The sequence below is a fragment of the Globicephala melas genome, chromosome 10 (genome assembly GCF_963455315.2).
Source record: "Globicephala melas chromosome 10, mGloMel1.2, whole genome shotgun sequence".
Lineage (NCBI taxonomy): Eukaryota > Metazoa > Chordata > Mammalia > Artiodactyla > Delphinidae > Globicephala > Globicephala melas.
In genome coordinates this window covers 35,270,118-35,297,603 of record NC_083323.1, presented here as the reverse complement: position 1 = coordinate 35,297,603, position 27,486 = coordinate 35,270,118, and the positions used below count along the sequence as shown (strand labels likewise).

The window sequence follows — 27,486 nt, the reverse complement described above, 5'->3', positions numbered from 1 at the left end:
TAAATATCAGTTAAGTCCATCTTGTTTAATGTGTCACTTAAAGCTTGTGTTTCCTTATTTATTTTCATTTTGGATGATCTGTCCATTGGCGAAAGTGGGGTGTTAAAGTCCTCTACTATTATTGTGTTACTGTTGATTTCCCCTTTTATGGCTGGTAACATTTGCCTTATGCATTGAGGTGCTCCTCTGTTGGGTGCATAAATATTTTCAATTGTTATATCTTCTTCTTGGATGGATCCCTTGATCATTATGTAGTGTCCTTCTTTGTCTCTTGTAATAGTCTTTATTTTAGTCTATTTTGTCTGATATGAAAACTGCTACTCAGCTTTCTTTTGATTTCTATTTGCATGGAATATCTTTTTCCATCCCCTCACTTTCAGTCTGTATGTGTCCCTAGGTGTGAAGTGGGTGTCTTGTAGACAGCATATATATGGGTGTTGTTTTTGTATCCATTCAGCCAGTCTATGTCTTTTGGTGGGAGCATTTAATCCATTTACATTTAAGGTAGTTATCAATATGTATGTTCCTATTACCATTTCCTTAATTGTTTTGGGTTTGTTGTTATAGGTCTTTTCCTTCTCCTGTGTTTCCTGCCTAGAGAAGTTCGTTTAGCATTTGTTGTAAAGCCGGTTTGGTGGTGCTGAATTCTCTTACCTTTTGCTTATCTCTTAAGGTTTTAATTTCTCTGTCAAATCTGAATGAGATCTTTGCTGGTTAGAATAATCTTTGTTGTAGGTTTTTCACTTTCATCACTTTAAATATGTCCTGCCACACCTTTCTGGCTTGCAGAGTTTCTGCTGAAAAATCAGCTGTTAACCTTTTGGGGATTACCTTGTATGTTATTTGTTTCTTTCCCCTTGCTGCTGCTTTTAATATTTTTTCTTTGTATTTAATTTTTGATAGTTTGATTAATATGTGTCTGGCGTGTTTTCTTCGTGTTTATCCTGTTTGTTTGGTACTCTCTGTGCTTCCCAGACTTGATTGACTATTTCTTTTCCCATGGTAGGGAAGTTTTCGACTAATCTCTTCAAATATTTTCTGAGACCGTTTCTTTTTTTCCCTTCTTCTTCTGGGACCCATATAATTTGAATGCTTGTGTGTTTAATGTTGTCCCAGAGGTCTCTGAGACTGTCCTCAGTTCTTTTCATTCTTTTTTCTTTATTCTGCTCTGCAGTAGTTATTTCCACTATTTTATCTTCCAGGTCCTTATCCATTCTTCTGCCTCAGTTATTCTGCTATTGATTCCTGCTAGAGAATATTTATTTCATTTATTGTGTTGTTCATCACTGTTTGTTTGCTCTTTTGTTCTTCTAGATTCTTGTTAAATGTTTCTTATATTTTCTCCCTTCTGTTTATGAGATTTTGGATCTTTACTATCATTACTCTGAATTCTTTTTCAGGTAGGTTGCATATTTCATCTTCATTTATTTGGTCTTGCAGGTTTTTACCTTCCTCCTTTGTGTGTAAGAATTTGTTTTGTCATTTCATTTTTTATTCTTTTGATGGGTGGTGCTGTATTCCTGTCTCTTTGTTTGGCCTGAGACATCCAGCACTGGAGTTTGCAGACAGTTGGATTGAGCTGGGTCTTGGTGCTGTAATGAGGACCTCTGGGAGGCCTTACTGTGACTGATATTTCCTGGGGTCTGAGGTTCTCAAACTGTTATTCCAGCAGTTTGGACTCTGAGCTCCCACTGCAGTAGCTTGGGCCCTACTTCTGGCCTGGGAACCAAGTTCCTGCAAAGTTTGTAGCACAGTACAAAAAAAGAAAAAAAGAGTAGTACAATACAAAGAATAAAAAACAAAATAAAATTAGAAAAATAAAAAATACATTAAGAAAAATAAAACTATATTTGTAACAATAGCAACAGGTAAACCACAAAGAAATAAAAAGGGCAGGGGGAAACAAGCCAAAAAAGAGATCACTAACAAAGTATAATGGATAAAATAAAAGATTAGGAAAGATAAAATTATAAAAGAATCAACAACAGTGAATCAACAAGGTAAAACAGACCCCAATCTAAAAGAGGAAAACAGAAAAGAAAAAAGCCTTGGCTATGAGGGTGGAGTTTAGGTGGGGGTGGGTGGAACCTGGGCACAGTTTTGGGTGGCGTGGGACCTAGGCAGGTGGGGGGGCAACATTCAAGCATGGGGTGGGGCCTCTGCTTAGGACCTGCACAGAAGGAGAGAGGCAGCGCATCAAAAGGAGGGCCTCTGGAGTTTGGAGCTCCAGAGTTTGGAAGTAGGGCCCTGAGTGAGGGTGTGTGGGGTTTAGGCCCAGCTCGTTGTGGGGAGTCTCCGAGTGTAGAGGTAGGGATGGGGCTTGGGTTCTGTGCAGGAGGGAGGCTCTAAGTGCAGAGGATTAGGCCCAGAGCCGAACAGGCTCCCCAGTGCCTAAGTGGACAGGGAAAGCACTGGCCCTGTTCCCTTCCCTTCTTTCATGCCCCTGCCCCACCATCTATCCCAGGGACTCCCCATCACTCCTGGACCCCTAACTGTGGGTGGCTCCCACGGGGTGTAGGAACTCCTGCCCTCCCCAGCCACCCCTCAGGGGTGCTGGTCCCTGAGGTCCAGCCTTTACTTTTGCTCTCCCTTCCCTCCCTCTCACTCCCTCAGGACCCGTGTGGCTGAAGGGGGCCTCAGTGGGCAGGGGATCAGGCCCGGGATCTCAACAGTTTCCTGGAGGTCCAAGGGGGCAGGGGAAACCTGGCCACACTCTCTTTTGATCTTCTGATCTTCTGCCCTCCCAATGGTTCCCCTATTTCCTCCTTTGGGTTTGGGATCCCTTCCTCTCCCCCAGCTGCCCCTCAGGGGCGCCTGTCTCATCTCACCTCCACTTCTCCTCCCCCTTCACTCCCCCCATGCCGCACATCCTACCCGGTTGCTGCAGGTTCCTCCTGTCCCCTTAGTTGTTCGTGGTCCCCCACCAGTCCCTTATAGGTGCCCTAGTTGTGAGGGGACGCAAGTTCTGCATCCGCCTAGTACACCATCTTGACTCTGCCTGCCCTCATTGTGGTTTTGATTTTCATTTCTCTGATGATTAGCAATGATGAGCACATTTTCATGTGCCCATTGAACATCAGTATGTCTTCTTTGGAAAAAATATCTATTCAGGTCTTCTGCCCATTTTTTAATTGGGTTGTTTGCCTTTTTGATATTGAGTTGTATGAGCTGTTTATACATTTTGGATATTAACCCCTTAATGGTCTTATCATTAGAAAGAAGGAATTTTAATGGTTGCTCAGTTAGGGAAGTCAATGATACCTCAAAGAGATCCAACAAAAGAAGGGGAGATCATGGGAAACCTGGAATAAATAACCCAGAAAAAACTAATGTCCCCCCAAATTGACATTTACTGTGTCAAATTTCAGAAGAGTCATAAAAAAACCAGTTGATGAACAAGTGTTTGTTTGAAGATTGGGACAACTACAGAATATGAATACATAAAATTTGGATAACTAAAATACTGAAAGTATTATTGGGTGAGTTTCAAGGTGACTCAGTTATTGAAACTCAGATGTTGCTTGTGCCCTGAGGAAAAATGTTCAAGACATTTATGGAATTAGAAATCTAAGAGAAGTTAGAGGAGCATGATGTAAAAGTAAAGGGCAAACAGGCAAGGCTACAATTAGTAGAAATAAATCCTGGGCTAGATTTTGAGGGGATTTCCTCTAGATCGAACTACCCAGAAGAGGTAAGATGTTTCTGAACTATGAGTGGTAGTTCATGACCAGACCAGGTGTTAACCTCATAATGCATTAGAAGTAAAACAAAGAAACTGTAACTGAGATGCAAAAAAAGAACCCTTAAATGATGAAATGACCTATCACCTAGTCTACTGGTGCAAGAAATTGTGACCTGTGTTCTTTGTACTTCTGATCTGGCTGTTTACTCAGAGCCAGATCATTTATCATTAAGCTTTGTGCACATCTTTCTAAGTAGAGAGCAGGAATATAGATCAGAGGGACCCCAAAGATGAACTCTTTCCAAGGGAGAAGAATAAATACAATAAAATTGATGGAATTTAGAGGCCTTGGGAAACAGAAGATAGCCATGAATGCTTGGATGAGGCCAATAAATGACTGGGGTTATCCATGTTTTAGAGCTATAAATGTCAATAGAATTATCTGCTATACAGCTGACCCTTGAATAATGTGGGGCTTGAGGCACTGACCCTCAATACAATGGAAAATCCGTGTATGAATTTACAGTTGTTTCTCTATATCTGTAGTTCTGCATATGTGGATTCAAACAGCTAAGGATCCTATAGTACTGAAGTAAATATTGAAAAAAATCCACATAGAAGTGGACCTGTGTTGTTCAAGTATCCACTGTAATTATAAATTACCCCACTCAGGTAAAATCAGTGTTTTTAAGAACTGGTAAGAGTCCAACTGGGATAACATAAACCCAATGAGAGAGGAAGCAGACCAGATCTATGGTCCTCGCACTTTGCTAGGCCCGGGAGGTCTACCTTAAACTCAGGGGATTGCACATAAGTGAAATCTATGGGACTTTACTGTTGATACTGAGGTTTTACTTTCCACAGTTAAAGGTATCTTCCTAAAATTAAAAGATTTAAGACAGGATGAGAATTCACACTATTTAGTTCAAAGAGGCAAATTTAAACCTGAATGTAGAAGATGTAGGCTTGTGAGGTCCTCTTAGCCTAATAATTGTTAGGGGTCTAGTTGAATTAAAAATCGTCATAGATTTGTGCAACAGACAAATTGATAGAGGTTGAATAATGTCATACCCATTTCTTGTGCATCCATGATTATTAAATCCTGGGAAGTTGAGAGCGATTTCAGATGAATACCATGTAAAGAAATAGATGTCTGGGTCCAGTAGTGGTCATCTCCTTTCTATAGGTAGAAGTTCTAGGAGGCTGTCCAATGAACCATGAACAGTATACCATAAGAATCAACAATTGAAATGGATATACAAAAAGATGACAGATATTTCTTGCTCCTGCACCATATAGTGACTCAATTGTCTGTACAGGAGCCAAATGGGACTTTAGAGACTTATGGTCAATTTTAGGGAGGGTAATCTTGTACCCTTGTAAGACTGTCTTGTCTTACTCTTGTTTCTGTGTGACTATTAATACAGCCATGTTTTACTCTTAGAAGGGTCCCTCTTTAGAAGACAAGTCATTTGGTTATCACACAGTTATAGAGGACTTAAAGCAAATACCAAGTCCAACTGCTTCCATGGTAGCCAGAAATTGAAATGGGAAATTTTTATAAATGGGAAAGTCCTGGGGAAACGAATTAGATTTAGCAAATAAATGTTAGTGTCTTCACCTGAAACATATGGCAGTGCAAAACTGCATTTGGGAGCAACTTCTACAGTTGATATGATTGTTATTCTCTACATTTTCTGGTGTATGTCAGGAAATTTTAATAGATGTAAGAAGGAGGCCATCAAAGATAAAGCAAATGATAGAATTATTCTATTAATGTCCACATCAGAGGATAAAGATCAGGAAATAGACTATCTTAGGGACTTAAAAATAGTTGTTTGGAAGTAAATAGGGAAGTGGCAAGTAATACTTGGGAATTAACTCCCTCCTGGAGAGAAAAGGATAGAAAAGTTAATTAGTTTACTACTTAGGCCACCAGTGAAATATCTACCACTGTTAATATTTTTACTGGATTCTGCCAGGAATTTAAACACAATATAGTGAAATATTCTTGCCTGAATACATAGGTTGAATATAATACCCACTAGGACTGGATAGTCCATCACACATTAATGGAAGGCAGCTTTCTTGGGCAAATATGTCTGTTTCTAGAAGCAAAATACCTCTCAGATGGGACAGGCATCCGATGTATATTCCTATAGGTGCAGAGAATGGTAGGACTGGTCTTTGGACTTTAAGTTGTCTTCTCACAATTTTATTAGTAACAAAATTGATATTTTGGCCTCTTTATCTCTACATTGGTTCTGAGTTTAGAAGGGGAAAATAGTCCATGTTCTTTCATATACCAATCTCTAGAATACTGTCATTGCAGCCACAGTGCCTATTCCAAATCCTGGAACACAGTAATGTTTGTTGGAAAAATGCATGTATTTTAGTACATTTTAATTTAATAATTTAAATTTATTTTAATCCTTATAATAACTTGTTGAGTGAAGTATGAAAAACCTGTTTTAATAAAATGGCAAACTGTGGCTCAAGAGGGTAAATGACTGAGAATCAAACTCATTTCTGTTCCCCAATTTTATCTTTCTTTTCTTTCTGTGGAGAGAAAGCAAGATAACCATCTTATTGAATAACCTGGCAATGACATAGTAATTTGAGATAAACTAAACAGGTTGAGGGGCACTTTGGAAGTCTTAAATGCCAGATTAAGAAGTTTGAAATTACACTGGTAAGTTATTGAAAGTCAAAAAGTTTTGAGGAGAATCATGGGATTTTAGTTGTAGAGGTAAATAGTAAATTAGAAGGTGATAGATTGAAACTTAGTCACTATTAGGGAGGCTTATGCACTGTTTGTTTTGGTACATGAGGTTGTAGCAGCCTGAATTAGGTTAGTGATGATAGAAATGGAAAATGATTGGAATTATAGGATATTTAATTTTTTTAATAAATTTTAAATGTTTTATCAATCAGTATATTATTAATATTAGTTTGGATTTACATTATGTATCTGTTACCCAAGAAGTCCATCCAAGTAATTTATCCAGTTGCAAATTATTCATAGGATACCTAACAGGTACCAAAATGTGCTTCATTACTCATTATAGATCTGAGTGGAACCATGAAGTAATACTATTTCTCAAAAGCATACTCAATACTCGCACATCTTATGTGATTCCAAGGTTATAGTTTAACAGCAGTTTAATCGTTGACATTAATTTAAATTTTAGTCTTCTTTCTCCATAAGGCACCACTTTGATTTTACTGTTCCTCTGCTGGAAAGCTTTCCCTGGTCCCTATTATTTTCCAGAGTCCATAATTGGTTCATCATAATGTCAGCTCAACCAAATTTTTATCCTGTATCTTCAACTCCCCTATATAAAATCCATATAATTGAGGGAAAAAAGCATAAAGAATCAAAATATCTTATTCTACATCTAAGTCTTATTTTTGTAGCTTTGCTTATAGGATTCCCATTTTCAGTCCTAGCTCTGGAGTGAATCTGTTTACGTTCAAAGCCATGTGACCTGGGATAAGTTCTGACTTCCCTGTACCTGTCCCTTGACGACTTCTTTTTTTTTTGATAAGGATTAAATAGGTAATATTGTAGTAAGAGATGTCTACAGGTAGTAGGCACTGAAATATTAGCTATAATAAATATTGTTATTTTGACTAGCAGGTCTGATCTACTCCAAAATAAGTAATATTCCTTGAAGTACAGAATCTACAGATTTTTCCATTGAAGTTTTTCCAATTGATTTAACTAAAATATTACTGGTGTCATATCTTTGGGTGTGAGGTGTTTGTTTGTTAGAAACAAAAGGACATGACGCATTCATTTAGTTCTTTTGAAGCTAAAGACATCAGATCTTTTTCTCTAAGCAACCACTCAGTGTGTCAAAGGGAACTCTAATAGCATTCTTTTCTCTTTCATGTAACTTAGCTAACTCTTGATGTCTTTATTTCTGTTCCCTGAGGAAGCATAAATGCACATCCTAGTTAACATAAATTTACTCTTGCTGACTTGACAATTTTATATCAGAAATGGAATTCAGAGGCTCACCCTGATTTTCTTATTAACGGCTAAATACTCTAAAGGTATTCTATGAGCAATTCCTCAGGTGAGTATAGTAACAAAATAGATAAGGATTTTTAATATCAGAGTACTTAAAGAATAATTGGAGATGCTAAGGTATCTTAAGCAGGAAACATTAACTGTGAAAATAAGTTATTTTATAAATTAACTACTAGAATGCAACCTTTTCATTTCAAGTAAAAAATGCTGTTGTTTTGTGATGTTGATTTTGACATGTTTTCATTCTTATAAATATTTATAATGTTAGATCTTTTTAGTACCTTCTGGTGTGAACTAATTTGTCCGTTTTTGTTGATTTTGTTTAATAGACAAAATTATGTTAATTAAAGAAGTCAGGTGCCATGCAGTCGTTTCTAATAGACCTGTGTTTGAGTCAATAAATTATCTCTATATTAAACAAATATGACTGTTCGTAGTCTGAGATTAAGATGGAAGAAAATGTATGTGAATATATTTTGAGTTTTAGCAAAAATAGATGGATGTTCTATTTCGTGTATAGGAAGAACATTTTTAAAAGAGTGAATACTTTTTTTAAAAAATAAAACTAATATTTGTTGATAGTAAGGACTTTAAAAATGTAGAAAGATAATCTAGGTGCCAACTGAGATCTTTCCCTTTAGGACACTGACAGGTCTTGACACACCCTCATCTACTGAGAATCACTGTGACTAAAATAGGCTGCTTGGACAGTCACAGAGGTTTAAGAGACAACCAAGAGCTAGGGCAGTACTGAATGGTAAGGTTTATATCTTACATGAGATCACTCCTTCCTGACAGGGAGAGGTAGCTGTTTTATCTAATGCATGAGAGCCATACAAAGTCAAGAAAAATATAAATAAATAGAGGAATATGTTCCAAATTAAAGAACAAAATAACACTTGAGAGAAGAAAAACCCTTAATAAAACAGAAATAAGTAATTTACCAGATGAGGAGTTCAAAATAATGGTCATTAGATGCTAACCAAACTCTGCAGAGGAATGGATGAACAGAGAAAATCTAAGAAAGTACCAAATGGAAGTCACAGAACTAAAGAATACAACAGAGGAAGGGAGACAAGATGGCGGAATAGAAGGATTTGAGCTCATTTCCACTCATGAAAACACCAAAATCACAACTAACTAACTGCTGAGCAACCATCAAGAAAAACTGGAAACTACCAAAAAAAGATGTTCTACATCCAAAGACAAAGAAGAAGCTACAATGAGATGGTAGGAGGGGCACTTTTGTGATGGTTGGTGGGTGGGTAACCCACAAACTGGAAACTAATTATATCAAAGAGGTTCTCCCACAGGAGTGAGAGTTCTGGGCCCCATGGGAGGCTCCCCAGCCTGGCGGTCTGGCAGTGGGAGAAGGAGCCCTCAGATCATTTTGCTTTGAAGACCAGCAGGGCATGAGTGCAGGAGCTCAACAGGACTGGGGGGAACAGAGTTTCCACTCTTGGAGGATGCACACAAGTTTTCACATGCACTGGGACCCATGGTAAAGCAGTGACCCCCATAGGAGCCTGGGCCAGACCTACCTGTGAGCCTTAGAGGGATCTCTTAGGTGCAGGTTGACTGTGACCCACTGTGGGGGCAAGGACACTGATGGCAGAGGCCCCAAGGAATATTCCTCAGTGTGAGCTCTCCCAGAGGTTGCCATTTTGGCACTGAGGCCTGGCCCCACCCAACAGCCTGCAGGTTCCAGTACTGGGATGCCTCTGCAAGCAACCAACTGGTAGGGAACACAGCCCCACCCATCAACAGACAGACTGCCTAAAGTCGTCCTGAGCCCACAGCCACCTCTATACACATACCTGCCCACCAGATGGACAAGACCAAGCTCCACCCACAGTGGGCAGACACCAGAAGCAAGAAGAACTATGATCCTGCAGCCTGTGGAATGGAGACCACAAACACACAAAGTTAAACAAAATGAGATGGCAGAGCAATATGTTTCAGATGAAGGAACAAGATAAAAAACTCAGAAGAACAACTAAGTGAAGTGGAGATAGGCAATCGTCCTGAAAAAGAATTCAGAACAATGATAGTAAAGATGATCCAAGATCTCAGAAAAAGAATGGAGGCACAGACTGAGAAGATACAAGAACTGCTTAACAAAGAGCTAGAAGATTTCAAGAATAAACCAGAGATGAACAGTACAATAACTGAAATGAAAAATACACTAGAAGGAACCTCAGAATAAATGAGGCTGAAGAATAAATAAGTGAGCTGGAAGACAGATTGGTAGAAATAACTGCTGCAGAACAGAATAAAGAAAGATGAAAAGAAATGAACACAGTCTAAGAGACCTCTGGACAACATGAAACACACCATGGTGGTGTGTAGGAGTCCCAGAAGGAACAGAGCGAGAAAGGACCTGAGAAAATATTTGAAGAGATAATAGCCAAAAACTTCCCTAACATGGGAAAGGAAACACTCGCTCAAGTCCAGGAAGCACAGAGAGTCCCAGGCGGGATTAACCCAAGAGGAACATGCCAAGACACATATTAATCAAATTGACAAAAATTACAAACAAAGGGAAAATATGAAAAGCAACAAATAACATATAATTCCTATAACAGTATCAGCTGATTTTTCAACAGAAACTCTGCAGGCCACAAGGGAGAGGCATGATATATTTCAGGTTATGAAGGGGAAAAACCTACAACCCAGCAATGCTCTCATTCAGATTCGACAGAGAAATCAAAAGCTTTACAGACAAGTAAAAGCTAAGAGACTTCAGCACCAACAAACCAGCTTTACAACAAATGCTAAAGGCACTTCTCTAGGTAGAAGAGAAAAGGCCACAACTAGAAATAAGAAAATTACTAATGGAAAAATACACCAGTAAAGGCAAACATACAGGAAAGGTAGGAAATCATCCACACGCAAATATATCAAAACGAGCAACTGTGAGAAGAGGAGAGTACAAATTCAGGAAATTGGAAACGCATTTGAAATTAAGAAACCAGCAACTTAAAACAACCTTGTACTGCTTTATCAAAACTGCAAACCAAAAAACTACAACAGATAAACAAAAAAGAAAAAGCAACCCAAACACACTAAAGATAGTCATCAAATCACAAAAGAGGAAGGGAAGAAAAACAATCTACAAAAACAATTAACAAAATGGCAATAAGAACACATATCAATAATTACCTTAAATGTAAATGGATTAAATGCTCCAACCAAAAGACATAGACTGGTTGAATGGATACAAAAACAACACCCATATATATGCTGTCTACAAGAGACCCATTCAGATATAGGGACACATACAGACTGAAAGTGAGGGGATGGAAAAAGTTATTCCATACAAATGGAAATCAAAAGAAAGCCAGAGTAGCAATACTCATATCAGACAAAATAGACATTAAAATAAAGAGACAAAGAAGGACACTACATAATGATCAAGGGATTAATCCAAGAAGAAGATATACCAATGGTAAATATATATGCACCCAACATAGGAGCACCTCAGAACATAAGGCATATGCTAACAGCCATAAAAGGAGAAATCAACAGTAACACAATAATAGTGTGAGACTTTACCACACTTACATCAATGGACGTGATGTAATGTAAGATCATTCAGACAGAAAATTAATAAGGGAACACAGGCCTCAAATGACACATTAGAGCAGATGGACTTAACTGATATGTATAGAGCATTCCATCTGAAAGCAACAGAATATATTAATATGTTCTTCTCAAGTGTACATGGAACATTCTCCAGGATAGATCACATGCTGAGCCAAAACTCAAGGCTCGATAAATTTAAGAAAATTGAAATCATATCAAACATCCTTCCAGACCAAAACACGATGAGATTAGAAATCAACTACAAAAAAAAAAAAAAAACCTGTAAAAAAACACAAACCCATGGAGGCTAAACAACATATTACTAAACAACCAGTGGATCACTGGAGAACTCAAAGAGGAAATCAAAAAAATACCTAGAGACAAATGAAAATGAAAACATGACCATCCAAAACCTATAGGAACACAGCAAAGCAGTTCTAAGAGGGAAGTTTATAGAAATATGATCTTACCTCAGGAAACAATAAAAATCTCAAACAACTTAACCTTACACCTAACACAACTAGAGAAAGAATAAACAAAACCCAAAGTTAGTAGAAGGAAAGACACCATAAAGATCAGAGCAGAAATAAATGCAATAGAGATGAAGAAAACATTAGAAAAGGTCAATGAAACTACAAGCTGGTTCTTTGAAACGGTAAACAAAATTGATAAACCTTTAGCCAGACTCATCAAGAAAAAGAGGGAGAGGACTGAAATCAATAAAATTAGAAATGAAAAAGGAGAAGTTACAACAGACACCACAGAAATACAAAGCATCCTAAGAGACTACTACAAGCAACTCTATGCCAATAAAATGGACAACCTGGAACAAATGGACAAATTCTTAGAAAGGTACAATCTTCCAAGACTGAACCAGGAAGATATAGAGAATATGGACAGACCAATCACAAGTACTGAAATTGAAACTGTGATTTAAAAATTTCCATCAAACAAAAGTCCAGGAACAGACATCTTCACAGGTGAATTCTTTCAAACATTTAGAGAACAGTTAACACCTATTCTTCTGAAACCATTCCAAAAAATTGCAAAGGAAAGAACATTCCCAAACTCATTCTATGAGGCCACCATCACCCTGATACCAAAACCAGACAAAGGTACCACAAAAAATGAAAATTACAGACCAATAGCACTGATGCACATAGACACAAAAATCCTCAGCAAAACTAGTAAACCAAATCAACAACACATTAAAAGGATCATACACCATGATCAAGTGAGATTTATTTTAGGGATGCAAGGATTTTTCAATATCCACAAATCAATCAGTGTGATACACCATATCAACAAATTGAAAAAAAAAACATATGGTCATCTCAATGGATGCAAAAAAAGCTTTTGACATAATTCAACACCCATTTATGATAAAAACCCTCCAAAAAGTGGGCATAGAGGGAACATAATCAAGGCCATATATGACAAACCTACAGCTAACATCATACTCAGTGGTGAAAATCTGAAAGCATTTCCTCTAAAATCAGGAACAAGAAAAGGATGTCCACACTCTAGACACCTTGATTAAACGTAGTTTTGGAAATCCTAACCATGGCAATCAGAGAAGAAAATGAAATAAAAGGAATCCAAATTGGAAAAGAAAAAGTTAGACTGTCACTGTTTGCAGATGACATGTTAACTATACATAGGAAATCCTAAAGATGCTACCAAAAAACTACTAGAGCTCATCAAAGAATTTGGTAAAGTTGCAGGATACAAAATTAATGCACAGAAATTTCTTGCATTTCTATACACTAACAACAAAAGTTCAGAAAGAGGAATTAAGGAAACAATCCCATTTACCATCCATTCACTATCCATGACCAATCCATTTACCACTGCATTAAAAAGAATAAAATACCTAGGAATAAACCTACTTAAGGAGACAGGAGACCTGTACTCTGAAAACTATAAGATGCTGATGAAAGCAACTGAAGGTGACACAAGTACATAGAAAGATATACCATGTTCTTGGATCAGAAGAATCACTATCTTCAAAACGACTATACTACCCAAGGCAATCTACAGATTCAATTTAATCCCTATCAAATTACCAACAGTATTTTTCATAGAAATAGAACAAAAAAATATTTTTTGAATTTTTATGGAAACACAAAAGACCCCAAATAGCCAATGTAATCCTGAGAAAGAAAAATGGAGCTGGAGGAATTAGGCACCCTGACTTCAGACTGTAATACAAAGCTACAGTAACCAAAACAGTATGGTACTGGCACAAAAATAGAAATATAGATTAATGGAACAGGATTGGAAGTCCAGAAATAAACCCACACACCTTTGGTCAATTAATCTATGACAAAGGAGGCAAGAATATACAATGAAGAAAAGACAGTCCCTTCAATAAGTGGTGCTGGGAAAACTGGACAGCTACAGGTGAAAGAATGAAATTAGAACATTCTCTAACACCATACACAAAATAACCTCAAAACTGATTAAAGATCTAAATGTAAGACTGGACACTATAAAACTCTTAGAGGAAATCATAGGCAGAACACTCTCTGACATAAATTGCAGCAATATCTTTTTTGATCCACCTTCCAGAGTAATGAAAATAAAAACAAAATGAACAAATGGGACTTAAGTAAACTTAAAAGCTTTTGCACAGCAAAGAAAACCAAAACAAAATGAAAAGACAACCCACAGAATGGGAGAAAATATTTGCAAATGATGCTAAGACAAGGGATTAATCTCCAAAATATACAAACAGCTCATGCAGCTCAGTATCAAAAAAACAACCCAAACAAAAAATGGGCAGGAGATCTAAATAGACATTTCTCTAAAGAAACATACAGATGGCCATAAAGAAAAGATGCTCAACATCACTAATTATTAGAGAAATTCAAATCAAAACTACAATGAGGTATCACTTCACAGGAGTCAGAATGGCCATTATCAAAAAATCTACCAAGAACAAATGCTGGAGAGGGTGTGCTGAAAAGGGAACCCTTCTACACTGTTGGTTGAAATGTAAATTGGTGCAGCCACTATGGAGAACAGTATGGAGGTTCCTTAAAAAACGAAAAATAGACTTACCATGTGATCCAGCAATCCCACTCCCAGCCATATATCCAGAGAAAACCATACTGAAAAGATATATGCCCCCCAATATTCATTGCAGCACTATTTATGATAGCCAGGATATGGAAGAAACCTAAATGTCCATCAATAGAGGAATGAATAAAGAAGATGTTCTACAAATATACAATGGAATATTTCTCAGCCATAAAGAATGAAGTAATGCCATTTGCAGCAACATGGATGGATCTAGATATTATCATCCTAAGTGAAGTAAGTCAGAGACAAATATCATATGACATTACTTATATGTGGAATCTAAAAAAATGACACAAATGAACTTATTTAGAAAACAGAAACAGAGTCACAGATGTAGAAAACAAACTTATGGTTACCAGAGGGGAAAGGACAGGGGGAGGGATAAACTGGGAGATTGGGAATGACATATACACACTACTATATATAAAATAGATAACTAATAAGGACCTACTGTATAGTACAGGGAACTCTTTTCAATACCCTGTAATAACCTGTATAGGAAAAGAATCTGAAAAAGAAGGGATATATGTATATGTGTAACTGAATCACGTTGCTGTACACCGGAAACTAACAGAACATTGTAAATCAACTATACTCCAATAGAAGATAAAAATTAAAATATATAAATAAGGAATACAATAGAGGGGCTCAACAGCAGACCAGTTGAAGCAGAAGACGAATCACTGAACTAGAAGAGAGGGCAGTAGAACTTACCTAATCAAAGAAGCAAAAATAAAAAATAAATAAGAGTGAAATAGCTTAAGGGATTTAGGGGCCAACATCAAATGGAACTACATTGGAACTATAGGGGGGTCCTAGAGGGAGAAGAGTGAGAGAATGGGGCAGAAAACTTATATTAAAAATAAAAACTGTAAACTTCACTAACCAGATCAAGGAAATAGACATCCAGATCTAGGAAACCCCAAAGACTTACAAGGATACACATAATATTAAAGCAACAAGGGAAAAACAATTTGTTATGTATAAGGGAACCCCATTAGACTATCAGCACAATTTCCAGCAGAAACTTCGCATGTCTTAAGGGAGTAATACAATATATTCAAAGCGCTGAAAGAAAAAAAGTGCCAGCCAGGAATAATATATCTAGCAAGGTCGTCCTGCAGAATTGAGGGAGAGGTAAAGAGTTTTCTAGATAGGCAAAAGTTAAAGGAGTTCATCACCACTGGACTGGTCTTGCAAGAAATATTAAAGGGACTGCTTTAAGCTAAAACTAAATTGGCTTTATTCTTTGTGTACTCTTAGTTGTCATGTTTTGAAACTGTTGCTATTATTTTTTGAAGTTGTCTGGTGTCATAAAAGATAAATATTCATGGTAGTTCATATTTTTCGCAATAAAGATAAACTACATATAATTTTTGTCTGGATTTCTGTTTCATATGAAGTCAATGTTTTTGTTCTCCCATTTCTGGAAAAATACACATGCATAACTATTTTAGATAGGTTTTTAGAAACGTTTTGAAATATACCATATTGGAGTTAGTTCAGTCTCATTGCATTGTAGTATTCCATTGTGTGGCTCTGCCATGATTTAGCCATTCTGTTGTTTATAAGAATTTTGGTAGGCTTCAACTTAAAGCTGTGTTATCAGGTACATAAAGATTTAGCATTATAATATCCTCCTGAGAAGAAATTCCTATATCATTGTGAAATATCCCTCTCTGTTCAAGCAAATATACTATAGCTAGTATAACAGCAGCTATGATTAAGAAAGTTAAGAAGTCCACTCTACTGAACACTAAGGTAACTCCCAATGATTCCTGCTTACTGCTATTCATGATCTTATATAAGCTCTTCCTTTTACTTGTTTCTAAACAATGAAACATGGCAAAGATACATCTTACTAACCAGTGTACTAGAGATACCCCTTGTTGGCTTGAAGAAGCAAGCTGCCATGGAGTAAAGGCCATGTTAGAAACACCACATCCAAGGAACTGTGTGTAGCCTCTTTGTGGAATAGCATTCTCCAGCAAGAAACTGAAACCTCAGTCATGCAAACACTTGAAATGAATATTGCCAATAACCTGAAGGGGCTGTGAAGCAGATATTTCCACAGCTGACCCTCTAGCCTACACATGTATTATAGCCTCCTGTGACTCTGAAACCAAAGGCCAAGTTAAACTGTGCCCAGACTTCTGACTTACAGAAATTATGGATAATAAATGTGTGTTGTTTTTAGCCGCTAGGTTTGTGGTGATTCATCTTGCAGCAATAAATATCTAACACATTCACCATTACCACCATTATTCTTATGGATTTTGCAGGGTTTATACTAGTAAATTAAGAGCATTATGATAGGGACAATTATTCATGCACACTTTAGTGACACTTTACAGGGTGATAAAATTAGTCTCTACCATTACACCTGGAATATGATATCACAGTTGATCCTTGAATGTAGGTATGAACTGTGCAGGTCCACTTATACACAGATATTTTTCAGTAGTAAATATTACAGTACAACACAGTCCGTGGTTGGTTGAATCGGCACATGCGAGAAACTGCAGATATGGAGGACCAACTATAAATTACATGTGGATTAACCCTTGTGGTGTTTAAGGGTCAACTGTACTTCTTACTATTTGGCAAGGGAAATGTGTGCATTTTAAGGCTTTCCACTTGGACTTTGTATCACAATAGCTCTTAATCCACAGTTCAGGAAATTGAGACAGTTCACCAAAGGAAATAATCAATAAAATGAAAAGATAACCTACTGGACGGGAGAAAATAATGATAAGGAGTTAATATCCGAAGAATTCATACAACTCAATAGCAACAACAGCAACAATATAATTAAAAAATAGACAGAAGATCTGAATAGACATTTTCCAAAGAAGAAATACAATTGGCCAACAGGTACATAAAAAGATGCTCAGGGGCTTCCCTGGTGGCACAGTGGTTGAGAGTCTGCCTGCTGATGCGGGGGACGCGGGTTCATGCCCCGGTCCAGGAGGATCCCACATGCCACGAAGCAGCTGGGCCCGTGAGCCATGGCCACTGAGCCTGCACGTCCAGAGCCTGTGCTCCGCAATGGGAGAGGCCACGACAGTGAGAGGCCCGTATACCACAAAAAAAAAAAAAAAAAAGAGATGCTCAACATCAATAATTCTCAGAGACATGCAAATCAAAACCACAATGAGATATTACCTCACACCTGTTAGAATGGCTATTATCAAAGACAAGAAATAATAGATATTGGTGACGATGTGGAGAAAAGGGAACCTTTGTGCACTTGTGGTGGGAATTTAAATTGGTGCAGCCACTATGGAAAACAGTATGAAGATTCTTCAATAAAAGTAAAAATAGATGCAGCAATTATACTTCTGGATATGTATCCAATGAAAATGCAGAGAACTAACTCAATAAGACATATGCACCCTCACAGTCTTGCAGGATTATTTACAATAGCCAAGATACAGAAATAACATAAGTGTCTATCAGTTAACAAATGGATAAAGAAAATGTGACATGTATATATACAATAAAATATTATTCAGTCATAACAAAGAAGGAAATCTTGCCGTTTGTGACAACATGGATAGACCTTGAGAGTGTTATGCCAAGTGAAATAAGTCAGACAAAGACATAGAAATATCTTATGATCTCACATATGGAATCTAAAAGAACCAACAACCTCACAGATACAGAGGTGGGGGCATGGGGGTTAAGTAAAATAGGGGAAGGGGGTCAAATTGTACAAACGTCCAGTTATGAAATAAATAAATCATGGGGATGTAATGCATAGCATGCTGACTATACAGTTGATTCTTGAATAATGCAGGGGTTACAGGTGCCAAAACCACATGAAGTTGAAAATCCACATATAATTTATAGTCAGCTCTTCATATCTGCAGTTTCTCATATCTGCAACTCTGAATTTTTTGATTCAACCAACCACAGATGGCATAGTACTGTCAAATTTGCTACTGAAAAAAACCATGGATAAGTGCACCTACATAGTTCAAAACTGTGTTCTTCAAGGATCAACTGTAGTTAATATAATATACTGTATTGCATATTCAAATATTGCTAAGGGAGTAGATCTTAAAAGTCTTTATCCAGATGCAGAAAAAAGGTTTGGACAAAATTCAACACCCATTTATGATTAAAAAAACTCTCCAGAAGGTGGGCATAGAGGGAACATACCTCAACATAATAAAGACCATATATGACAAACTCACAACAAATATCATTCTCAATGGTGAAAAACTGAAAGCATTTCTCTAAGATCAGGAACAAGACAAGGATGTCCACGCTCTCCACTTTTATTCAACATAATTTTGGAAGTCCTAGCCACGACAGAGAAGAAAAAGAAATAAAAGGAATCCAAATTGGAAACGAAGTAAAACTGTCACTATTTGCAGATGACGTGATACTACACATAGAAAATCCTAAAGATGCTGCCAAAAAACTACTAGAGCTCATGAATTTGGTAAAGTTGCAGGATACAAAATTAATACACAGAATTCTCCTGCATTCCTATACACTAATAATGAAAGATGAGAAAGAAATTAAGGAAACAATCCCAATTACCATTACATCAAAAAGAATAAAATACCTAGGAATAAACCTACCAAAGGAGGCAAAAGACCCGTACCAGAAAACTATAAGATACTGATGAAAGAAACCAAAGATGACACAAACAGATGGAGAGATGTACCATGTTCTTGGATTGGGACCTAATTAAACTTAAAAGCTTCCGCATAGCAAAGGAAAACATAAACAGAAGGAAAAGACAACCCATAAATGGGAGAAAATATTTGCAAATGAAGTGACCGACAAGGGATTAATCTCTAAAATATTCAAACAGCTCATGCAGCTCAATATCAAAAAAACAAACAATCCAGTCAAAAAATGGGTGGACGATCTAAATAGACATTTCTCCAAAGAAGACATGCAGATGGCCAAAAAGCACATGAAAAGATGCTCAACATCACTAATTATTACAGAAATGCAAATCGAAACTATAATGAGGTAAATCCTCACACTGGTCAGAATGGCCATCAACAAAAAATCTAGACAATAAAAGCTGGAGAGGGTGTGGAGAAAAGGGAACCCTCCTACACTGTTGGTGGGAATGTAAATTGGTGCAGCCACTATGGAAAACAGTATGGAGGTTCCTTAAAAAACTAAAAATAGAGCTCCATATGATCCAGCAATCCCACTCCTCAGTATATATATGGAGAAAAACATAATTCGAAAAGATACATGTACCCCAATGTCCACTGCAGCTCTATTTACAATAGCCAGGACATGGAAGCAACCTAAATGTCCATCGACAGAGAAATGGATAAAGATATAGTACATATATGCAATGGAATATTACTCAGCCATAAAAAAAGAATGAAATAATGCCATTTGCAGTGACATGGATGGACCTAAAGATTGCCATACTGAGTGAATTTGGTCAGAGAAAGACAAGTATCATATGATATAGCTTATATGTGTAATCTAAAAATATGAACCTATTGACAAAACAGCAGTTGAGTCACAAATGTAGAAAACAAACTTATGGTTACCAAAGGGGAAGTGGGGGAGGGATAAATTGGGAGATTGGGATTGACATATACGTACTACTATATATAAAATAGATAACTAATAAGAACCTACTGTATAGCACAGGGAACTCTACTCAATACTCTGTAATGACCTATAATGGGAATAGAATCTAAAAAAGAGTGGATATATGTATAACTGATTCACTTTGCTGTATAGCAGAAACTAACACAACACTGTAAACCAACTCTACTTCAATAAAAATTAATTTAAAAGTGTCTTTATCACAAGAAAAATAATTGTAACTATGTATGGGGACAAATGTCAACTAGATTTATTGCAGGGATCATTTTGAAGCTTATACAAATATCAAATCCGTATGTCATACACCTGAAACTAATATAATGGTTTATGTCAATTATACCTCAATAATAAAAATATTTGAAAAGTTAAAAATTAGAAAAATTTTTTTTAAATTTATAAGCCAGTTATTAACTGTTAGTGGCTTGAAATTAGCCATGGTGGGAGGTTTATGCCTCAAAAATCAGCAAACACTATAAATTAGGAATTTTTTTCCCCCAGAAAGCTAGCCTACCAGTACACCATGACCCATTCTCTTCCTTTTAAATATACATACAGACATATATGTACGTATACATATATATCACCTTATTTCTTGTAAGCAATAGCCATTGAATAATCTGATCATTCTCCTTTCCACAGAGACAGTTATTCTGGTAAATTGCCATAGGTCTCTCTGGGGAAATGTGAAAGTGATCAGTATTGCCTAAACTTGCTGGGTGTTGTAGGATTTTTCCTCAAGAGAACACAGCCACCACTTTGATTGGCTCTAAGATTGAGAACTGAGACAACTGTAAAGACTAGGGGAGTGTTTCACTATTTTCCATTGTAGTAAACTATATCATCTCTCTGTTCCTGCATTGTTGATATTTTTTGTATTTTAAAAATTACATAGTTTTAAAAATTAAGAAAAAGTTGCAAGGATAGTACAAAGCTCTGTTATTTGCCTTTTACTCAGATTCACCAATTGTTTATATTTTGCTCTCACTGCATTTTTTTTCTCTCTCCATGTGTGTGTGAAATTTTGTCTGAATTATCTAAGTTGGAGATAAAACATTTACATCAAAGTGGGTGCATTAAGTGTTTATTTCTTAAGAACAAGGACATTCTCTTAATAGCGATTTCACAACTATCAAAATAAAAATTGACAGTAATATGATTCTGCTATTAAATTGACACCATATGCAGATTTCATCTCCATAATGTGGTCTCAATAATGTTTTTCATATATAGCTGTTATATCTTCCAGTCCAGGATCTAATACAAGAACACACACTGCCTTTAGTATCCTTTCTCCTTAGTCTCCATTACTGTGAAAGAGTTCCACAGGCTTTGTCATTTTTGAATTTGACTTTTGTGAAAAGTAGAGGGCAATTATTTTGTAGAATGTCCTTCAATCTGGATTTTTCTAATGTTTCATGATTAAACTTAGATTATGTATATGGGACATGAATATGACAAGAGGGGTGGAATATTTCTCATGACATTATATCAGGAAATGCATGGTGTTAATTTGCTCCAGTAAATTAACTGGAGTAAATTTAGTTAATTTACTAAATTTAAATTAAATTTAAATTTAATTTACTAATAGTAAATTTGATCATGTGGTTAAGGTGGCATCTGCCTATAAGCGTTTCTCCACTATAAAATTCCACTTTCCTCCTTTGTTCTTAGGTAATGTGGGAGAGATATATACTTTGATTTTATGCAATTATTCTATCCTTCATTTAACTTTTACCCTCTCGTTTAAGTATCCACTGATTATTTTCTCACAGCATCAACTTTTTCTATACTTTTTATTTGGCATTCAACCTCAGTAAAAGAAACACATCCATGCATGCATGTAAGTCAGTATGGACTTATGGACCATTGTTTCTTGAATGAGTTAAAATCTATTGTTATTATTTTTTGATGTTCCTAGAGTGACCAGTATGAGTCCCTCAAGATAATCCCTGTGTCCTTTTGACATGTCCCATCATTCTTAGAGCATTTTCTTATTTTCTAGCATGACAAAATATTCCAGTCTCATGTACCTTCCCTTTCTCAGCCCTAAAATCAGTCTTTTCTTCTAAGGAGCCTAGGGTTCCTTTTAGTGGAGAATTGTATTTAGAAAAAAATATTTGACCTGTATATGTTCTTATTGTTATATAATTTCTTATAGACCTTTTCAACAGACGGAACAAGGTAAAAAAAAGTTACCCAACCCCTGCCCCAGATATGGTATTTCCTTAGTTAGGCCATGCTGAGACTTGCCCCCAGTTATTGCTCTAGAAACAAGGCAAGGTAAGGTTTTAAGAATGGCAAGCATCATCTTTCAAGGTGCCTGCCTTAGTTGAGGACCTTGCATATTCTTAATTTTGAACAAATCAGGTTCTTTGTTGTAGTAGGCTAATTTAAAAAAAAGCTGCAGTGGGTTCATAAGACCTAAAGAATTTAAAATTGACTATTTTTCTCTCTGGAATAAGAGGCTCTAAAAGATATTTTCTACCAGTATTTGAAATCAGAATTTCACAATTGTTAGAAATGACAAAAATGACCCTGAAAATTATCTTATTTTACAAATAAGTATACTAAGACAAAAAAGTTATTTGTTTACAATCTTGGGACTATGAGTAGTAGAATCCAAAGCAGATAACTTTGTTTGGCCTCATGGTTATTTGTTTAGTATATTTTCTCTTCATAGCAGCCGTTGTATGTTACATACTGAATGAGTGCATGACTGTTTCAGAGAAACATTATTTTCTTTGTACATAAAACAAACATAACCTTTTCTGCTCCAAATATTAAGTGTTTGATTGTAAAGTCACATATCCTAACTCTGGGTAGAATTTGATGTCTATATGACACACATCATCTGGTTACGAAAGGAAAATGCAGTTGGCAAGTAGATTGCTGGTTCACGGCTATATAGATATAAATATTATGAATGAGGTAGTTTTATTTGGGGGTTATTTTGGTCTCCTGCATGTTTGCTGCTTTCAATCTGCACTGCATTTTAATGTCATCAGGCAATCTTCTAACTCCTCTCCAGAAAAATTGATGGCAATATATTTGTAGTGAAACGTCCAGAGCCAATTTTATTCTTCACACCCACATGTTCTCTTTTCATAGTTACTCTATAAATCTTTGTTTTCCTTATTTAGAGCTCTCTGACACCACACTTCAGTGACTTCTTTAGCTTTCTTTCTGCTTGGTAATAGTTTTTGCCAGTGGCTCTCTAAGGACCATGAGAGTATCTGGGAAATGTAACGTCTATGGAGCAGCACAAACTTTGCTTTATAAATAAAGATTTCTAGTAGCAGAGTTAATTGACTCAAATATCAGACCTGGGCTGTATATTTAAAAATAAAGCCCATATATATATATAGGCTTTATTTTAAAATATACATATATATGTATACATACATATTCATATATGTGTGTATATATATATATATGAATGTGGAATGATGTTTAGGTTAGGGTCAGTGTATATAGTGAGTTCAAGCTTGTATTTTACACACACTATATAAGCGTGTGATTACTTCACCTAGACTTTGAATGTTAGGGATGTAAGCTGATATCATAGAATAATAAATGGGATATTTCTTGTTCCTTCTTATAGACAGGTGGGGCCCCAGCTGAAAACAGAGGCTTTCTAAAGAGACCAACAAACAACTGGAGACATAACTACTTTTTAGGATTTGTTAAGAGGCTGTACAATGAACCCTGCCACACTCAACTATTAGCCAAACACCAACCCCTCCCTTTCTCTGACCGTTCCTTGCCAGTTGCAGAGAAAAGGAGGAATGAAAGTATAGATTGTATTCCTGCTCCTACTTCAAACTCCTTAAGCCATGAGTCTTGCCTAAGGTGGAGAACAGAATAGTGTGTATTTGTGTGTGGTAAATTGGAAACGTGTCCTTTTTTTATTGAAATATAGTTGATTTACAATGATGTGTTAATTTCTGCTATATAGTGAAGTGACTCAGTTATACATATTCATACATTCTTTTACATTCTTTTCCATTATGGTTTATCACAGGATATTGAATATAGTTCCCTGTGCTATACAGTAGGACCTTGCTGTATATCCACATGTCCTTTTACCACTAAATCCTTCCACTTTTATGCCTTAAGAATAAAAACATTCCCTTACATAACGATTGAATAATTATCAAGATCAGGATATTTAACATTTTACATAATTCTCTAATACACAGTGTGTATGCATGTGTGTGTGTATACAAACATATATATGTCACTATCTTGTGAAATACCTCAACATGAATTTATCTGATGTTTATGATCAGTTTCAGCTATTACGTTTTTGTCGGGAATATCACAGAAGGGATATTGTGTCCTACTCAAGGCATCATGTAAAAGGCATGTGATATTAATTTAATCATATGGTTAAAGGTTATCTGCAAAGTTTATCTACTATGAAGTCACTATATTTCCTTTTCCCCTTCATAATTATTAAGTACTTTGTGAGGAGATACTTTGAAACTATGTAAATACCATTTTTCTTAGCAAAATTATACTCAATCATTTTAGCATTCATTGATTTTCTAATTCCATCATTTCTATTGTTTTTTAATTTGTAGGAATGAATATATTTACTTCAAGCATACTAGTTAACAACCGTTTACAAATTTGGGAAAGAAAATCAGTTCTAATCTTTCATTTAACAAACAACTCTTACTTACTGAGCCCTACTGTATACAGAGTGCTGAAATGAACCAGCTAACTGCTGATGAGACCATTTTTAATTCATGTATCTATTTAACAAATTTTATTTTATGTGTCAGGCACTGTACTTTAGGCACTGGGAATCCAATGGTGAATAAAAAACAGACATGATTCTGTCCTTTGGAGTTTACTGTCTACTGAAGGAAACAGTTACTAAAGGAACGGTCATAGACATAAATATAGAGCTACTTTTAAGTGAGAATGATACAGTACAGATGCCTGGTGCTAGGAGGGTAAAATGGTAGAGGGACTGACTTTGTATTGGCAAGAATCCTTCCCTGCTGAAAGGATGACTGACCTGAAATGTGAAGGATAAGGGGCATTAACTCTGGGTAGAAGGGGAAAGAGTATTTCAGGCAGGTGCAAAGGCCCTGGAGTTGGAGTGAGTGTAGTGCTTTCGGAGAATTGAAAGGACAATGTTTTTTGACCTAGAGGACAAAGGCAAGTGGATGTGTGTGATAAACCTCTAAATTCCTTCTCTTGTAATACTTCAAGCTGCCTTTTATTTAGTTTTGCTTTCATTTGTCCATTTATTCATTCTTTGATTCATTCAGGCATTCAACAAATGATTATTCCATGTCACTATTCTGTGGCAGGTACTGTGTTAGGTACAGATACAACAATGAGTAAGTCCACAGACCCTGGCCCCAAAGATCTCACAGGAAAAGAGAAAAGGATGCCCAGGTGCTATGGGATCACAGAGGAAGAACATTCATCTTGGTTTCCCATCACCCATCCCTCCATTTATGCCCTTGTGATTTGTTACTCATCATTTAAAGCCCAGCTCAATAGCCCTACAATGCCTTCTCTGACATGCTTGGTAACCACTTTGTCTCCCGCTGCCAATGGCTAACTGCTTCTATGCAACTTTGTACATAAAAATAATTGCTGCTGTTTATTGAACATCTCTGTGCCAGGGATTTAGTTCTTAGTCTAGTATAGGCAACCCTACACGATAATTAAAATAATGCCAGCTTCACAGATAAAGAAACACACAGATTAAGAAACTCACTCCTTTTTCTGTGTTTTCTACCTTTTGAGTAGTACTCTCTGTCCATCCAGCTGTCCAAACCAGAAAACCAGAACACCTTTCCCTCTACCCTTCATCTAGTCAGATGCCAAGTCCTGTAAATTCCAGCTGCCTAACAGCCATAAATCTGTCCCCATCTACCCATTCACACTGCCACTAGTTCAACTTGGGCCATTATCGTCTCTCAGCAATATTCCTGCAGTAGCTTCTTTGCGAATCTTCTGTGCTTCACGTTGACATGAATATGATCATTCTAAAGTACAGATCTGATCATGCCAATGTACTGCCTAAAGTACTTGAGTGGGTCTCCATGACTCTTAAAGGAAAAAAAATCCAAGACCCTTAACTCAGCCTGTAGGACCCTTTAGGCTACTACCTACTTCTTTACCTTCATTTCATCCAGTCAGACTTCACAGTCTACCCTGGAAGCCTCAATGAGCTTCTCGAGGTTTCCCGCCTTGCCAAATATTCTTTTGCCTCTAGCCCATCACTTCCTCTGTTATTTGTGAACAGTCTACTTCAAGGAACGACCCTTCCTTCCTTCCTTCCTTCCTTCCTGTCTGCATGGCTTCATGGATTCTTGTTTTATTCAATGGGTTTTAGTTCCTTACTGCTATTTACATATTTTGATGTTCAAAATATCCTAGATTGTCCAATTTAAATGCCTTAAAGCTAGCATTTATATACTTTTCATATGTTCTCATCATTATTTAGACATTGTATTCACTTATGGCATAATAAAGTGTTCCAGGAAAGATTCACTTTTCCTGTACTTAGATTGAGTCTATTTTCCAAGAGCCCTGTTTCCCTTTATTGGAAAATGACTGTTGGAAACCAAGATCTGGGTTCTGAATAAGCCCACTGTTATTGGTATGTCACTGTTTTATACCCTCTCAGTGGACAAGCTGAGGAAAATTCTTCAATAATGTTCTCCCTGATTCCTCTTTTTTTTTTTTTTGCGGTACGCAGGCCTCTCACTGTTGTGGCCTCTCCCGTTGTGGAGCACAGGCTTCGGACGCACAGGCTCAGCGGCCATGGCTCACGGGCCCAGCCGCTCCGTGGCATGTGGGATCCTCCCGGACCGGGGAACGAACCCGTGTCCCCTGCATCGGCAGGCGGACTCTCAACCACTGCGCCGCCAAGGAAGCCCTGACTCCTCTTATTTTTAATGGGTTTACTTATTTGCTCAAACAAATATGATATACAAAAAGTAGTTTGAGAATTGATAACCCATGCCATTGTTAAAAACAAACACTAATTAAAAAACTGTTTGCAGTTTTTTTATAACAAAATTTACATATAGTGAAATGTTCAAATTTTAATTGTATACTTTTTTAAAAGTTTTGACAAATGCATACACTGATGTAACCCACATTTCTATCAAGACATAGAATATTTCCATACTCTATAAGGTTCCCTTCAGCCTCTTCCCAGAGGAAATAAATCAGAAATAATATTAGAATTTTAATTTTAATTAGAATTTTAATTTTAATGCATTTTAATAACTAGAGTAATTGAAAAAATATGAGATTTTTTCCAAAGATATAATTTACAGCTAAGAAAGTGTTTTTTGTTCATTTGTTTGGTAGCACATGATTAACAATTTATTGGAAAATATTTTGTTTACTACATTACTGAAGAATATGCCATTACACAAGTTTTAACTTCAATAACTAATTTTCTTTCTTTACAGATGAAACTACTGAAGCTAAGAGAGAATCTAGGCTTATCCCAGTTTACAAA

The 27,486-nt window shown here is 36.6% G+C and overlaps 1 protein-coding gene across 1 annotated transcript in view; it reads left to right on the top strand.

Annotated features, from left to right (window-relative positions):
* The window catches only part of TMTC2 (transmembrane O-mannosyltransferase targeting cadherins 2), an 852,682-nt gene extending 825,800 nt beyond the window's left edge, over positions 1-26,882 (top strand). The window contains exon 15 of the transcript XR_009565442.1: positions 26,713-26,882. The gene's annotated coding sequence lies outside the window, so the exon portion shown is untranslated. The remainder of the gene's footprint in view (positions 1-26,712) is intronic.
* Positions 26,883-27,486: the final 604 nt, after the last annotated feature.